The sequence below is a fragment of the Triticum urartu genome, chromosome 3A (assembly GCF_056163025.1).
Source record: "Triticum urartu cultivar PI428250 chromosome 3A, HENAU_Tu73, whole genome shotgun sequence".
NCBI lineage: Eukaryota > Viridiplantae > Streptophyta > Magnoliopsida > Poales > Poaceae > Triticum > Triticum urartu.
In genome coordinates this window covers 8040215-8057903 of record NC_141875.1, presented here as the reverse complement: position 1 = coordinate 8057903, position 17689 = coordinate 8040215, and the positions used below count along the sequence as shown (strand labels likewise).

General features: G+C 44.2%; 1 long non-coding RNA gene and 1 pseudogene across 3 annotated transcripts; one reads left to right on the top strand and one right to left on the bottom strand.

Annotated features, from left to right (window-relative positions):
* Window positions 1–505: 505 nt before the first annotated feature.
* On the bottom strand, window positions 506–3419 carry LOC125523510 (uncharacterized). Of its 3 annotated transcripts, XR_015617914.1 has the most exons (4): window positions 3309–3419; window positions 2233–3215; window positions 1076–1132; window positions 510–967 (listed from the first exon to the last, which is right to left on the bottom strand). It is a non-coding gene; the product is annotated as an uncharacterized LOC125523510 (long non-coding RNA). The 3 variants fall into 3 exon arrangements; XR_015617913.1 differs by having other exon boundaries at window positions 506–2480; window positions 2789–3215; XR_015617912.1 differs by having other exon boundaries at window positions 508–967; window positions 1076–3215.
* A 9346-nt stretch (window positions 3420–12765) lies between these two features.
* Window positions 12766–13954, top strand: LOC147977672 (uncharacterized; annotated as a pseudogene).
* The last annotated feature ends 3735 nt before the right edge of the window (window positions 13955–17689 follow it).

Genomic DNA, 17689 nt, shown 5'->3' with positions numbered 1-17689 from the left:
CGGGGAAGACAAGTCAACACGTGCAACCGGAAGAGAGCGACGGCGCGCGAAACTCACGTATGACTCAAGAGGCCAATACATGGACACAAAGGGGGGCAACGGCAATTTTTAGATAAATTGCGCAAACCAGGACTTGAACACAAGACCTTAGCTCCGATACCATGTTAAGATTCATGCACTAGCCAACGCAACCAAAAGTTCGAACTGATGGAAAGAGCTAGTGAAATCCACATATACTGTAACAGAACTAACGTGCAATTATAGTATATACTAGACCATGATGGCGCGCGTTGCCGCACCCGTCTATTTTGACTGTAGAATGGTATGAACTTGTGTAAATATAAAGAGACAAAAGCAACATAGATGAAAATAATATATTAAAAGGATAAAATAGTCTGAAAAAGTTTTTTCACATAATTTTTTTATTTTGTTTTGAAGCGTTGGTAGTCTGGTAAGTAGCAACTAACAACACACAGAGAAAAATACTAAGGTAGGGCATGTTATTCCCATTTCAGTTTGTAGCTTATGGCTAATTCCATAAGAAAAGGTCAAAAAATAACTTGACATAATAATAGAACACATCTAACAGTTAATAGCGGTAACCTGAATAAAAATATGTAGGAAACCGCAAGAGTTATAAATTCATGAATTGACGAAACATCGATATACAGATTAACCCTGCTAAAGGCACCGGATGAAATCTATGCTCTTCTTAAGTGGTGTAGTACACACTGCAAGACATGTCACATAATTGTTGAATCTAACTTCCAAAGCTGAAATTACATGCATGTATGCATCCCTAATCAATGATCATCGTACTAATTTCCAAACTAAAAGAAAAACATGGATGATTATTCTTATATTTCAGAAAGTCAAAGTTATATATGTAAATGCTTCATCTTTGGTTTCTGACGTCATCTTAGATTGACATTGACTTAAATTCTTTTCCTATGTCTTGCAACAGACCCTGCAAAGATGTGTACAACGTATCAGGTAAAGTCATTCCTTACACAAGCTAGGAGTGTCTAGTTATCTCACGAAGAAAAGTGTCTATGGTTGGAAAACAAAAACTCACCCATGAAACTGTCATGCTTCTTCATTAAGCATGGCACATATCTTACCTATAATTGAACTGTAAGAAGTTAAAGAAATAAAGTACACTCTGTAACAAAATGTAAGACGTTTTTATGCCCTATGCAAAACAAAAAAAGTCTTGCATTTTGGTACAGAGGATATAGCTTTCATGTGCAAAAATCCATGCAATGTTTTCGAGGTAAATCTGAACTTAAATGGGATTAGGGAAGCATTGCATGACCTCTCAGCAGATCAAAACCTATATATCTTCCTTACAACTCTGCTTGCATTAGCGTTTAGTTGATGAGTTCAACGCCTACATGTCTACAGGCTACAGTACTTCCGCAAATGATTCTGAAGCATTTGAAAAATAGAGGAAGAAAAACATGCACATGACGTGAGCATATACATGCAATAGATTCAGAAGGGCCTTCATTTTTAGTAAGAAGCTTCTGAAGAGCCTAATGTTTTGTAAATGTCTAGTAAGAGGCGGGCATTAATTTACTTAAAAAATTAATTAATAGACAATAGTACTACCCAGTAATAAATTTGTGGTTCAGTATAACCTTAACAATTGATCTATTATGGATTCTGGATTAGGCATTGCCTAAAAAACTCAAAAAAGAATCATATTTAGTTTATCCTTGCTGAAGATAGTTGGAAAAAAGTAGTTAGTGAATCAACAGTTTAGTTTATAGTTAACATATTTACTCCAGTGCGCATGCATCATCTACGGCAGCTGAAGGTTTGTGAATAGGCAAATTTTAACTATGCATGGTGAAGCAAAATCTGCAGGAATTCCCGGTGAGTAACATTACTGAAGGAATTGTTCTAAATAACCTTATCATACAGATATCGATGAATTATTAATCCCAAGATTCATATATATTTGCTTCTGTTAGCACACTGAATGATGTGCAGTAGCGCAACAAAAGCAATGTAGGGAACCTACAGGTATTATAATTTCACTCAAAATGTTGGCAAGGATGCATCCTGGTGCCCTTTTATGATGCATAGTTATCAAGTAAGCGAACAATCATAGTTTCACCATCCCTAAACTTTAATATCATGTAACACTAACAAGTTGTGCACAATTCTAGCAGACATACAATTTACAAATGCAAATATTCAATAATTGCTACAGCAAACGGAACATACCTGTCTCAGGTATCTTTATTTTTATGGTCATCACAACAAATCATACATTATTATATTTCCTCATCACTTCACCACGCCTTGCAAAAATAACCAGAGTTGTTCCATCAGTAAATGGCAACGTCGTGGGGCCATGGTCGAGAAGATAACTTATTCGGCTCTTAAAAAAAGCTTGCTTGTGTCTCTCCTTGCTCAATAAGTCCCTTATAACAATACATTTTCAGTGTCTCAATCTTTGTATCAGTATCACCCTATGATGTAAGTACTTATAAGATCAAGAGATGTAGTTAATAGAGAAAATCCAAAAAACTGAGGATGACGAACAAGACAAATTTAATGCAGGACCACCCTTACTTTTGGCAACGAATAATCATTTTCTTGAGTTATTATATCCAACAATACATTCAGCAGAAATTGGGCAAGTCGTTACAAGTGTTAATAAAAGCCTGACTAAAAGAGATAAACTTAGTAACCATTTTGCCAGTTACAGTTTGAGTAATAAAGTTAATACCAAAATCAGCGACCTGTGTTTCCTAGATGATAGAAGGACTAATATTACCTTTAAGTATGTTTCGAGAAGTGCCTTGATCGACTCTGGAACATCAGCAATGAATTTCAGCAAGTACGGGGAGGAGCAATAGGGGTGGTGACACTTGAGCCTCCTTGAAGCGGATGAGGATTCAGGGCACTCCAGGGAAGATAGGGGCACCTGGTTGTGGGGTGGAGGCTACCAATTGTTCGCTGCCTGGGCTCCGTGGTGCTGACCGTCGACCCGGGGGGTGTGAGGAGAGAAGGCGAGGCGGCGAGCCAGATGGATCGATAGACAGGGAGCAGGAAGGTATTTCCCAAACCTGGGAGCGGAGGGTTTCGTGCCATCGTCGGAAGTTCGTCCATCCCCTTCCAACAATAACTTGAACCATGGAACCATGGCGAGGGATCCATCTCGATGCCTCCGGCCTCCGCTTAGATGGCTTGACCTTTTGCCCCTGAAAAGAGGAAAAAGAGGGGAGGCGTGAGACCTAGGAACACGAGAGGAGAGAGGTCATCAAGAGGGGTGGGAGCTCGGAGGTGGGCATCACCTCGGGAGACTACTCGACGGCGCACAATGTTTCGTCGAGATCGGGAGGGGAGGAGAGGGGAGGGGATGGGAGGGGTCGGGCAGGATGATTGATTAAGGAGCGAGGTCGCCCGGACCCAGAGTCGTCGCATATTTTTATGATGCACACGTGGACCGTCCATCAAGGAATGAATGAGACGCTACCAATTTTGCTCCCAGAGAAGCGGGCCTTGGACATCCAGGCTGGCGCATCCGACGAACAAGAATGACGGGGAGAATTGATCTGACGGCCAAAATCAGTGATGGCGTGAGAGAGCTCCTAGGGTGCACGGTTATAATGTTTCTAAATATCTCGCAGGAAAAAATTGTAAGGGTTGAAGAATCAATATACTGATTACCAGACGACACTTGTGGTGCTTTTTTTTAACAAATTTGTCCATACCACCTTTATAAGATTTATTAATTAAATGTTATTCTTGTGCTTTTCTCTTGCGCTTGGAGTCACCAGACTCATGTTTTCCCATGATGACTCAAATCTGTAGTATTGAAACATAAGATAAAAAAGATGAATAAAATAAAAACAAAGTTATACAGTACTAGCATATATCAATTGGAGTTGAAGATCATGCATTAATGTTTACCAATTAGACAAACCGAACAACTCACCAAATTTTTGGTCCTGTGATCTTTAACCAAGGAGGTAAGAAGTAAGAACCAATCTCTAACGAAGTAACCATCCCTGTCAATAGTTAATTACACAATTAGGAATTAGGAGTAGGAACCGAAGTTAATTGAAAAGGACTCGCTAAGCAGTGATGCTAGAGTCGGTCACCGATCAATCCAAATTTGAGAGAGGACAGAGGAGGCGAGGAAGGAAACGGCAGCAGCGGCCAGTCGCCCTGTGATCCGATCGATCTAATGACCAGGCGACGAGACATTCATTTCCTTCCTGTAGGCACGAGGCCACGGCTGTAGCCCCACGATCGAGAGTTTTCAGTTTTAACGATCTCGAATTCCCAATCCCTTTAGGCTGTAACGATCCAGACATTGAATACAGGCCTGATCGAGCACGAGCAGTCGAGGAGTCGAGGATTAAGGAGTTCTCGTAATCTCGTTTGAGTGCTGGTCGCTGCCACCATTTTAGCGCTCGTCGCTACCGCCGCTCAGCGCTGGAGTCGATGAATCAGGCTGGAACGTAACAGAACTCCAGGCCATGATGGTTTCCCGCTAGAATTCTATCTGGATTTTTGGGATATATCATCCAGATTGAACTTTTAAAGTTGTTCAATTGTTTTCATACTGGCCAACCTGATCTATCCATACTTAATTTTGGCAAAATCGTTTTGTTGCCAAAAATTAAGGATGCTGAGCAGATCTGGCAATATAGACCCATATGTCTCCTTCATGTTAGGTTCAAGATTTCCACCAAATTGGCTACTAATAGGCTCAACACGATTGTTGACAATGTCCTCCAGCCATACCACACGAACTTCGTTCAAGGAAGAAATATGCTCTATGGAGTAGTAATCCTACACGAGACCATTCACAAGATGCATCAAAAAACCTTGAGTGGAGTAACTGTCAACATAGTCTTTACAAAGGCCTATGAAAATATCAATTGGTCATTCCATCATTAGACCCTAAGAATTAAATGATTCTTTGGTAAATGACGCCAGTGGATCGAAAATTTTGTTGCTAGAAGTAGTGTTGCTCTATAGGCCAATACTTCGATAAAAGGAAAAGACTATGTCAGGATGATCCCATGTATCCAATGTTATTTAACATTGTTGCTGACATGTTAACTATTCTGATTAATCATGCCAAACATGACATAAGATTGTAGGAGTAGTGCAATACTTTATGGAAGGTGGTCTCTCTATTCTACAATATGTCGATGATACAATTTTTTTTATGAAACATGAACTAGATAAGGCTCAAAACCTGAAACTCTTGCTTTCAGCGTTTGAGCGGATGTCCGGCGTTAAAATTAACTTCCACAAAAGAATTTTTTTTGCTTTGGACAACGCAATGAGGCGGTGGATATAATTACGCTGACCTATTTGGTTGTGCGCAAGGTCATTTCCCGATTAAATATTTGGGAATTCGGATTCATTATCGGCGTCTCACTAATGCAGAGTGAAAACATGTAGATGAGCGATTTGAGAAACTGTTGAGCAGTTGAAAAGGCAAGTTGCTCTCTGTTGGAGGACGGCTGGTCTTGATTAATTTTGTCCTCAAAAATATGTTTCTCTATATACTTTCTTTTTTTTCCAACTCCCACAAGGGGTCTTGCATGGAAAATACTACTCGTATTCTATATATATTCACGACTACTCCCTCTACCACGTCTTATATTTTGAGCGAGAGGGAGTATATAACAATCAAGTACAATGTATCATGTCTATTTTTTAATTTCATCAAAATATAATTGCAAAAGATCTCCACAACAGCGCTGGTATCATCTAGTTAACTCTGTATGAAAGACAAGTGGTTAGCCTTCTGGCCGTGCGTCCGCGGTTGGAGCAGTTTGGCACCATCAACTCGCTTGGACACGGCCACACTATTTTGGCAGTGCAACATATTGTGTTGATGCACGATAGTCCTAATATGTGAGCCGGCACATAGAAGTGATACCCTACTCGGTTTTTAGCACGAGTTTGGTGGCGCCATAGATTCACAAGATTCCACTGATCATGACTAGTCATACCAGTAGGGGCAGTGCTAATCAAATTCTCGATGCTTCCCAAACCTAGTTGCATATATGCATACTCCAATTGGCGGCCAGCTTGGCGCATAGTGCCATGCACGGCATTCTTTCTCTATCTAAACTTCACCGAAGTGTTGTCATGAGAGCTTATTTATAGAACCATTCCAGGTTAAGATGAACCATATTTACGTGTGCCTTAAATATGAAGATGGACATTTGTGACTGCCATCAAAGAGGTTTCGTCCTTCTCAACTACGTTACTCCTATGTACTATTATGTAATTAGCTCAAATTCATAAGGGTTTGAAATAAATTGGAGGTAATGCATGAACCTGCATTATAGGGTGACGTGTCGAAATATATATGCCATCTCCTAGCCTTCGAAACAATTGTGTACACTTGTAATTATGATATAGACTTACCTCAATTATGTTTCTTCATCTAGAGAATGGCAATTTTGCTAATTCTGAGACCAGTAACCTTACGTTTCTTCATCTCAGTATCTACTTGGGGAAATACACTTTGGAACCGTTTTCACCGTTGGATTCCTCGCGTCGAGATCTTCAAAACCAGATCCCATGTTGATAGGTTTTGACAAACTTTTTTTTTCACGAAAAAAACGGACGAAAAAACCGGACCGGGAGCACGAGTTTTTTCTCTTTCCAAAAGAGGCACGCCCGTGCCTCTCGCGAAATCACAACCGCGCCTCTCGTGGAAGCAAAACCGTGACTCTCGTGGAAGGAAAAAAACAAAATGAGTTTTTTTCGTTTCCGAGAGGCACGACTGTGACTCTCGCGAAAGCACAACCGTGACTCTCGCGGAAGGAAAACCAGGACTCTCGCAAAAGAAAAAAAAATAGAAAACACATTTTGTTTTTCCCTTTCCGAGAGGCACGGCCGTGACTCTCACGAAAGCACAACCGTGCCTCGCGCGGAAGCAAAACCGTGACTCTCGCAAAAGAAAAAAAATAGAAAACGCATTTTGTTTTTCCCTTTCTGAGAGGCACACCCGTGACTCTCGCGAAAGCACAACCGTGCCTCTCACGGAAGCAAAATCGTGACTCTCGCAAAAGAAAAAAAAACAGAAAACGCGTTTTGTTTTTCCCTTTCTGAGAGGCACGACCGTGACTCTCGCGAAAGCACAACCGTGCCTCTCGCGGAAGAAAAATCGTGAATTTCGCGAAAGGAAAAAAAAGAAAACGCATTTTTCGTGCAAAAAAAGTTCAAATACTTTTTATCGAAAAGCTAAGAAAGACCGGGGGAAAACCAAAACGTCGAAAAAACCCGAAAAAAACCGTTTGAAAGCCGAAAGTGCGTGCGAAAAAGTAAAAAAATAAAATCCGGAGGGAGCGTTCATTACGCGACATGTGGCGAATGGCTGAGAGCGCCAAGTGACACTGATCGTTGCGAGGCTCCCGAAGGAGCGCTCGTTAACTAGTTGCTCTCCCAACTCAGGCTTCCCCAAAGGGGAAGGGCTCCTCCACAGTTTCTACCCTAGCCGGCGGCCGGCGAGTGCTTACTCCGGCGAAGCAGTCAAGCCATGCCTGCCAGCCGGAGGCTGTTCCACATTGTCCGCCGGCTGGTCGAGTTCCTCGTCTTGCCGAGTACCCCGCCTCCCTCGCGTCTCACCGCGGAAGCTATCTGCCATGGTGAGTAATCCCTTTGCTCTCTCCTTCTAATTTCAGAAGAGAAATGCTACGTTTCCAGTAGTAGCTAGGGCAGTGGCATGATTAGCTGACGCCATCTGCGCATCACTGTATTAGAAAGATCTCACAGGGTCATCTTGTGATTCTGACAGGGAAATAAATGTCTACAATTTACTATCAGGGAAAGGGGATAAAATCACAGCAATGACCCATGTAGTTCTCATTATTAAAAGGTTGACAAATTCAGTGTCATATCATATGTGTCTAATTAACAGCATTACAACATGATAAGGTACCGATCAGGTGACCCATGTAGCATTACATTATAATATGTTACAGATCAGATAACCCATGTAGTTCAGTTCAGTATGTAATCAAATATAATAATAATACACAAAACACAGTGCATATTTATGTGTTTGCCGTGTTTTGTGGCATAGGGCGATTGTCAGACGACACAAAGGGCTTGGGGGGAATCTGCTGGTTCAGACAATACTCATCTGTCCCATCTTTTCTTTGTCTTCTGTTGTTGTTTCCAAACTATCATCTGACTTGTATGACACCCCTCCAAAGTTCCGAGAGTATAACTCTGGTCCGATGTAGCCCATTGTGCGTTTGGCTGTTGTCAAGGTAACGATGCTCTGGTCATGGCACACAACTTTGCAAGGCCAAAGTCTGAGATCTTCGGCTTGAAGTTGTAATCCAGTAAGATGTTGTGTGGCTTGATGTCAAAGTGGAGAATGCACTAGTTGCACCCTTGATGCAGGTATTCCATTCCTCAGGCAATGCCTAAAGCAATATCTAGCATTTTGGTGGGTGCTAGGAGTTGTCGCGAAATATTAGAAACATATGAGAATATGTATTTCTCTAGTGACTTGTTCGGCAGTTTTTTAGGAAAGAAGGATTACCCCTGGCCTTTGCATTTGGGCGATGCATGTAGCCATATTATTAATTATCCACAAAGACTTTACAAAGTAGTACATCAGGTAGTCTGAAGCCACCATCTTAGCAACAACTGTCACTACTCCTATCACTTGATGAAGGGGTGCCGATAGTCCGAGCCTAATACCAAACAGACATCGCACGAAAGCCTAACATCTAAAGCCGGAGGCCCCAACCAAGCTACGTACTGGGTTTGGGGTACAAACCAGTCCGACGAACTCTCAGGTGTCATCGCCGCCGTCTTCCACCAATCCATCTTCAGAACAGAAACTAAAGCACCGACCTTGCCAGGACTCTCTGCCATCAGTGCCACCATGACGCCAGATAGTGTCCTCCTTCTACGCGAGTCCATCTCCGCGCATCGGACGCCGAGTGTCCACTGCGCCACGCCGCTGAGATCCGCCGCCATCAATGTGTAAGATGAAACACGCTCCACCAAATTAACCATCCACTGGTCCCTCGAGCCCGTGTACACGTCCAAGAATGACGCCCCCAAAGGGGAGCCGACACCAGAGCGCCGCCATCATCGAATCTATTGATCTAGGGTTTCCCCCGGGGGTAGCGGATAGAGGTCTGGAGCTTCTCCATGGCTATGCCTTCAAGAAGGTAACGACACAAAAGAGTGCCGCCATCGCCAGTCTTGGCAACAAGCTGAGAACGAGGTTTTCACCTGGATCCGCTTGACGGACCTCCGTCAAGCATCATGCACGTGTCGCCACTGATCTGAGCCGCATCACATCGAGCAGGTCGCACCGGCCAGATCAGATCTGTACGAAGGCCAGACCACACATGGCGCCGACCCGTCCACCAGGACCTCCGTACTGCCGCCGCCGATTCGAGGTCAGATGGCCTGACGCTGCAGATCTGGTAGCCGCCGCCGAATGCAGCCAACACCACTACCCGAAGCAAGGCTAGCCGCCGTGCCCGCAGCCATCGCCGGCAGCTGCAGAGCCGGCCACCGCACCACCGCCGGTCAAGGCAGGGACACCTGCCGCGCCGCCAAGGACAGATCAGCCGCGTCTCCTCACGTCGCGGGGCAGATCTGGTAGCCGCCGCCGAATGCAGCCAACACCACTACCCGAAGCAAGGCTGGCCGCCGCGCCCGCAGCCATCGCCGACAGCGGCAGAGCCCGCTGCAGATCTGGTAGCCGCCGCCGAATGCAGCCAACACCACTACCCGAAGCAAGGCTGGCCGCCGCGCCCGCAGCCATCGCCGACAGCGGCAGAGCCGGCCACCGCACCACCGCCGGTCAAGGCAGGGACACCCGCCGCGCCGCCAAGGACAGATCAGCTGCGTCTCCTCACGTCGCGGGGCTCCGCACCATCCCCATGGCGCAGGAGAGAGGGAAGGAAGAAGATCCCCCGGCGGCTAGGGTATCGTCTCCGCCCGAGTTGTCCGAGCAGGGGCGACGCATGCAGGGGGTGGGACTCTTAAAAATGGGAGAGATTTTCACTTCCCAACCTTTATCAGGGATGCATACGACCATTTTAGTATGAGTACCAAGATAAACATGGTCCTTAGAATTTCCTAAATGAGTATCAAGACATTTCTTGATGAGTGGTTCCATCACACACCAAGCTTCATCCTCAATAAATGGGAGAAAACCCCCTGTGCATCACCTGTCAATTTTAGGAACTGAACTCAGACCGTTAGGCTGCACAACCGCATGCCCAACCATTGAGCGAAGGCTCTCTTTGCCATTGGGCATGAATTCATAAATAAGAGCCCGTCTTGTTCCTTCAGAGCAAAAACCCAAGAGACGGACGATATTTGCATGGTGTATTAGTCCAATGGTTGCAACTTCATTGATGAATTCCTCTCCCTCTCCTATAGAGCCCTCTAGCATCTTTAGTGCCACAGGCACTCCATTTGGTAGCTCGCCTTTGTACACACTTTCAAATCCGCCTTATCCCAGTTTATCCTTGAACCGTCTCGCTATCTTCCTAACTTCAGGGAAAGTGTACCTTGTGGGTTTCGATGTACCATATGCCTTCAGAAACATTTCAACCTTCCTATTTATCTCTTCATTATACCTTGACTTCAATGAGAGATAAAGTGTCATGGCTACCATCAATGAACGAGCTACAAATGCAGCTATAGATGATGCTGTTGATTTAAAAGAAAGGAAATTAGCCAGCTGCACTTAGAGAGTTAGCTACGCGTCCATGATTAAATCTCTTGCAGCCTACCCCTTATCTTTTTTCGAGGGATATATCTCATATCATTGCAATGAGAGAACATTAAATTTAAGGTGGCAAGAATTGACGCGTTTCACTTAAACTCACACCACACAGATTCAAATCGAGTTAAATTTAGTGGCTATTTCTCATGAGTGAACGTTAAGAACATTTATAATGGAAATGCAGAAGAGTTGTGCCTGCATAATATGATACGTTGTTTGGTTGCATCCTGCATAAGGTGTTGTCACCACTTCTCACTAGCGGTGACCTTACCACACACGATATGAACAGTTTCACTCCTAGCTACGAAAAAAATTACTGTTCTTCCTAACTATTATCAAATGGCAGTACACATTATTAAGAGCCCTATGGCTGAATATGGAAAAGTTCATCATCGATGCTAACTAGATGCAAGTCCATCTTCCTCTTCTACTGCTAATGGTAGTTCTTCCTCTTCCTCTTCTACTTCTGCTGCTGTTTCCACACATCGTCCATAAGGAGGACACGACCGCGGCGGTATCCGAGTAGTTGGGCCCTCGAGCAGCCGCTGGTTTCCATGCCGTCGGTGGTGGACGCGGAAGCGGCAACGGAATCAGCGGTCGGTAGCAAGCCGTTGCCAGCTCTTGCAGACGGCGGATGCGTACGGGAGGGAGGATGGCTGCGGCGGGAGGAGGAGGAGGATCTCCTGAAGGAGATTGTCGTTGACCGGCAGGGATGCAGGCGCCTCCGGCAAGGTGGCGTGGCGGCGTATCATTCCGTCTCCCACCTCAGCCGCGTGGGTCTGAGGGTGGAAGCGTGGGATGGAATCTCTGCTCCTTCGAACCACCTCGCGTGTATCTGGGGACATATTCAATCTGTCGGCCTCGTGGGTGGTTTGGGTTTAGGGCTACAGAGGCGCCGCCGAGACCCAGAGGATATGGGCTGGGCGATGGGGTTGGGTGGAGTGTACTACCTGCTCTGCTGCTACCTCGTGACGCGAGGGTTTTGTCTAGGGCATCCGCCGCCGCTGCTTGGGAATTTTTGGTCCCCTCACCTCCGGCTACCATCTTGGCACTGAGAGGTGTGGGGACCTCGCATCTTCAAGAATTTTTTGTTTTTTGTTATCGTCTAGTGATCATTGTTTTTTGTGAGAATAAAATTACTCTCCTTCTTTTGGCTGTGCCATGAGATTAAAGAGTTTTCTGTCCTCGCAGATCCAATTATTTGGATCTGATTAGTTTATGTTGGTGTGCCAAACTTTTTTTGTTGGTTTGGTTCTTTGTGGAGTTAAAATCTTTCATCAAAATTATGGTGAAGATATTGTGATACGACTACCTGCACTTCTAGGGGATCATCCCCGGCCCAAGTACGTTCATCAATCAAGGCTTCTCATCTTTTTGGATGGGCGACTCAAGGCGCTTGGAAATAAAATCATTATTGATAATGTTCATGCGGGTGAAAGAGTGACAATATTGTTGCTCCAGTCCAATTGCAGCGTCTTTACCGAAGTCTTTGGAGTCTTTTTTTTCTAGCAGAGATTGATACCGCGAAGAAAGTGTTTCCAAGAGAGTTCATTGTAGTTCTTAGTCAAAAGAGTTACTTTGTATTTTCTTGGATTTTAGAACCAAATCAGTGTACCTGTAATTACTACGAGCATGAATAAAATTATAGGTGTTTCTCAATTTTTTTTTTAAAAAATCTTCTCTGCTGCTGCTACCTCGCGACCCAAAATTTCTTTTTTTTTAATGTGTGTCTTCTGCTACAGTGGTGCTAGTGCTAAAAACACTTCTGCAAAGCATGCTTTCATTTCAGCTATCAATAATCAAGAAGCGGTTTTGTCATTCAAAAAACAAATCTTTTCGGAACAAATCTGTAAAACTGAGTTGTTCCCTTGTTAAACTGTGGATCTTAGATGCCTATCAGTACACAACCACTATTAATTTTATATGCAGGGCAATAGCTCGTCCTTTCGGTCATGTATGCATGGTCACAACTCTTCCTGACCTTGGTCTCGTTTTGACACCATGGCGTGATGTTGGCAATGTGTAATGTTCAGTTGGTGCACCATAGAACCAGTATGTGAGTGGGCACGTATGAGTTATTCCCTGCTCATGTTTTAACATAGGCTTGGTGGCATCATGAATTCACAAGATAACTCCAACTGGAAGTAGGCCAGCAAGGTGGGTTAGTGGTGACAGAATTCTTGATTCTTCCCAAGCCCAGTGGCAAATTTGTGTGCCGCTAGTTGGCGGCCACCTTGGTGCACAATGCTCCACATTGTGTTCTCCCTATATCTATACTACACCAAAGTGTTTTCTTGAAGCCCAGAATGCGGAGGTTGACCAAAGTCAACTTTGTTATGATCCTGTACATGCCCAAAGCACACATGCAGGTCACTTGGCCATGACTACTCACGCACAGGTGAAGCCCAGAATAACCCAACCGCATGGAGTTGATGCTGGCAAGCTTCTTTTTCAGCCGGGGGTGTTGGAGGCGCTGTCTAGCGCTGTTGCGGCGAGAATCGCTACAGCCGGGGGTGATACAGAGAATAATGCTCTACCCTTTAAATTCAATGCAGCAAAAAAACCTATGCGATGCAGTTCAAAAAAGAAAGAAAAAAAAGAGAGGGGGCCCAAACAGAGCTGAGGATGCTCGCAAGCAAGTGCTAGGGAAAAAAAGGGGGCATTCTCTTGGGGCTTGTCCAACGGGCAGTGACTTAGAGTTTTCTTTTGAGAAAGAGATGGATAGTTATGAGCGCATCTTATATGGTGATGTAAATGTCTCATCCAAACGGGTGTGCACGGGTAGAGTTGTAGCTGTTGAGGATGAGGAGGGCGGGGTTACACATGTTGCAAAGGAGACTGATGAGAAGGAGGAAGAGTACGCGGAGCGAGGTGGGGAATCAGTTGGCGAAGACAAAGATGAGATTGGCACATCGGCGGCCTCCGAAGAGGAGGACCGCCGGGCCAAATGAAAATCCTAGGCTGGAACTGCCGTGGTATGCTCTCCAACACGGCAGTTCGTGAGCTTCTGGATCTACAGAAGCGTACAAGGGCAGATTTAATTTTCCTTTCTGAATCCCATTTGAATAATTGTAAAGCCGATGAGCTTCGTCGTGTATTAGGTTTTGATTCTATGTTTGTAGTGGAAAGTGATGGTAAGGCCGGTGGCCTCGCTTTGTTTTATCATGAGTCCAATAAAATTGAGTTGAACTATGTCTCGCCCCATATTATTGATATTGTTTTTATGTATGAGAATGTGGTTCAGTGGCGGTTCACGGGCTTCTATGGTCACCCGAAATGGAATGAACGCCATCTATCTTGGGATGAAATTCGCAATCTACATAGTAAGAGAAACCATCCTTGGGTGGTTTTGGAGGATTTTAATGAAATTTTATACCCTTCGGAAAAAGAGGGTGGTGTAGCTAGACCACTAGGTATGATGAGAGAGTTCCGTGAATGCCTAACGGATTGTGGGCTGGAAGATCTAGGCTATTTTGGGGACATGTTCACTTGGAGGAGAGGCGAAATACGTGAGCGCCTTGATCGGGCAGTCTGTAACTTAGCATGGGCAAACAAATTTCCACGAGCGGCAGTTATCAATGAAGAACATGTTCATTCTGACCATCGCCCAATCGTACTGGATATGGAGTATTGGGATGAAAAAATCTTTAAACGCCAAGAGGGGCGTGTTAAACAATTTGAGGCGAGATGGTTGAAGGAAGAGACGGTCACTGAAATCGTTAAGGCATCTTGGGAGAAAGCAAAGCTAGCAGGTATTGGACCCTCACTTGCTGACCGTATGAGAGCAGTGCATGCTGATCTACATACTTGGGACCGGGAAACGCTAAAGGGACCAAAGGTGAGAATTAGAAAATTAAAAAAAGAGTTGGAGAAACTAAGGCGTGGCCCATTGAATACGGAATCTCGATGCCGTCAGAAGGAAATTATAATGGTAATTGAAAATATTTTGGAGCAAGAGGAAATATTTTGGTTATAGAGAGGACGAGCAAATTGGTTGATGCATGGGGATCGTAATACGCCGTTCTTTCATAATGCTGCCACAGCCAGGAAAAAAAGAAATAATATAAAGAAACTATTAGACGAGTCCGGAAACTGGTTAACAGATAAGGAATTGACGAATCACATTACTGGATATTTTACAAAGCTTTTTACATCGGAAGTTCAACACCCGAATCAAGATGTTTTATCACTTGTTCATAGGAGAGTGTCAAACGAAATGAATGATGTTCTACTTGCCCCTTATACCGCGGAAGATGTTCGCAAGGCTTTATTTGATATTGGGGACTTGAAAGCTCCAGGGCCAGATGGACTCCATGCTATCTTCTATAAAAGGTTTTGGCCCATGCTGGGGGAAGACTTAATTGAGGAGGTCCTGACAGCAATCAACACATGCACTATACCGGAGGGTTGGAATGATACAGCGATCCTGATGATTCCTAAAATTAATACACCAGAGAAGGTAACTCAATTTAGGCCAATCAGCTTATGTAATGTGCTATATAAAATAATTGCAAAAATGGTGGCTTCTCGATTGAAGGTTTTTTTACCAGAAATTATTAGCCCAACACAGAGTGCATTTGTACCAGGTAGATTGATGACGGATAATATTTTAGTGGCCTATGAATGTTTTCACACAATAAAGAACAAAAGAGAGGGTAGAGAGGGCTTGTGTGCTATAAAACTTGATATGCATAAAGCCTACGATAGAGTTGAGTGGACTTTTTTGAAGGAGATTATGTTGAAACTGGGCTTTCGTCGTGAGTGGGTTAACTTGATTATGCAATGCGTCTCAACCGTAGAATACAAAGTAAGGATCAATGAAGAGGAAAGTGAGAGATTTATGCCTACGAGAGGGTTGAGACAGGGGGACCCGCTATCACCATACCTTTTTTTGCTGTGCACAGAAGGATTGAATGCCTTGCTTGTGCATGCTGAGGAGAATGGAAACATATCAGGAGTAAAAGTCTGTAGAGACGCCCCACCAGTCACAAATCTTCTCTTTGCGGATGACTCATTGTTCTTAATGAAAGCCAACCAACATAATGCGGAAAACCTGAGATCAGTACTAGATTTATATTGTGCGGCGTCAGGACAACTGGTAAGCGTTGAAAAATCCAGTATTTTCTTCAGCCCTAATACAAAGGTAGAGATCAGAGAACAATTGTGTACAACGCTAAATATAATGACAGAGGCTCTCACTCATAAATATTTGGGCTTACCAGCAAATGTGGGTGTTGATAAAACAGACTGCTTTAGTTTTCTGATTGAACGTATTGTTAAGAGAATTAGTGGTTGGAAGGAAAAATTACTATCTGCCGGGGGGAAGGAGATCCTATTAAAGGCGGTGATCCAAGCCATACCTACCTATGCATTGTCGGTCTTTAAAATTCCGAAAGAATTTTGTAAAAGAATCATTGACGCGATGGCGCATTTCTGGTGGGGAGACGAGGAGAACCAGAAGAGAATGCACTGGATGGCCTGGTGGAAAATGTGTGTACCAAAAAACCAAGGAGGAATGGGATTCCGTGATATCCACTGTTTCAATCTGGCTCTGCTTGCAAAACAGGCATGGCGTCTCCTTGGTAATCCTGATTCCTTGTGTGCTACTATTCTAAGGGCAAAGTACTATCCTAATGGTGATTTGCTGAACTCCAAGCCAAAGCATGGTGCTTCCTTCACCTGGCAAAGCATTATGGCAGGTATCACTACTCTCAAGCGAGGTTATATTTGGCGAGTGGGGGATGGACATAACATCAATATTTGGGAAGATGCCTGGATCCCAAATTGTGCCACTAGGAAGATTGTGACTCCTAGGAGGGGGCATTTATTATCAAAAGTTGTAGATTTGATTGACCCGGTCTCCAATGATTGGGATGAGGACCTGATTAGACAAACTATGTGGACCATTGACGCACAACGGATTCTTTCAATCCCAGTTTCGCAACATAATATGACAGATTTTATTGCCTGGAGTTATACAAAACATGGTCTGTTTTTGGTACGGTCTGCTTACTCTGTGGAGTGGAACTATCAGTATGGGAGCAAACTAAAATATTCCAACGGGATGGGACGGAGCACACGTAACCCTATATGGTGTCAGATATGGAAGTTATCTTGTCCGGCTAAAGTCAAAATATTTTTATGGCGGACACTACATGGTTCTCTTCCATGTCGGGCAACACTCACTAATAGACACATGAAGGTCTCACCCTTGTGTCCTACATGCTCCCAGGGTGTAGAAGATACAAAGCACTTGCTTTTCCTATGTAGAAAAGCGAAGGAGGTTTGGAAAAGGCTAGGGTTGGATATGATTATTGAGAGAGCTTGTGAGATTGATCGTGCCGGGGAGGCAATACTGGAATACTTATTACTCCTTCCAGATCAAGATCTGCGCATTATGGGATACGAAAATGTTCGAGAAATGGTAGCTATCTCTGCTTGGTATCTATGGTGGGAAAGAAGGAAATTAGTGCATAAGGAATTCACTCAAAATGCGACTCAGATCTCAATGGGGATCATAGCTCTTACATATAATTTTGTAAATGCATCATCTTCAAATGCGTCCATAAAAAAGGGGGGTTGGCAATGTCCTCCTAGGGGCTTTGTGAAACTCAATGTTGACGCCTCTTTTGACCATGACTTGCTGGAGGGTACGATGGGGGCAGTATTGAGAGACGACAAAGGTAGGTTTATTGCAGGAGGGAATGGAAAGATAGACTACTGTGCGGACGTTCTCATGGCGGAGGCCTTAGCTCTCAAATTTGGCCTAAATTTAGCGCAGAGGGCGGGATGTAATCGCCTAATCATCAACTCTGACAATCTGGAGGTGGTTGAGACAATGCAAGACGGAGGACAGTCAGCGGGAGCGGCGGCGGCAATCTTCGATGACTGCTATCACTATGCTTGTGATTTTATCATGACTAAATT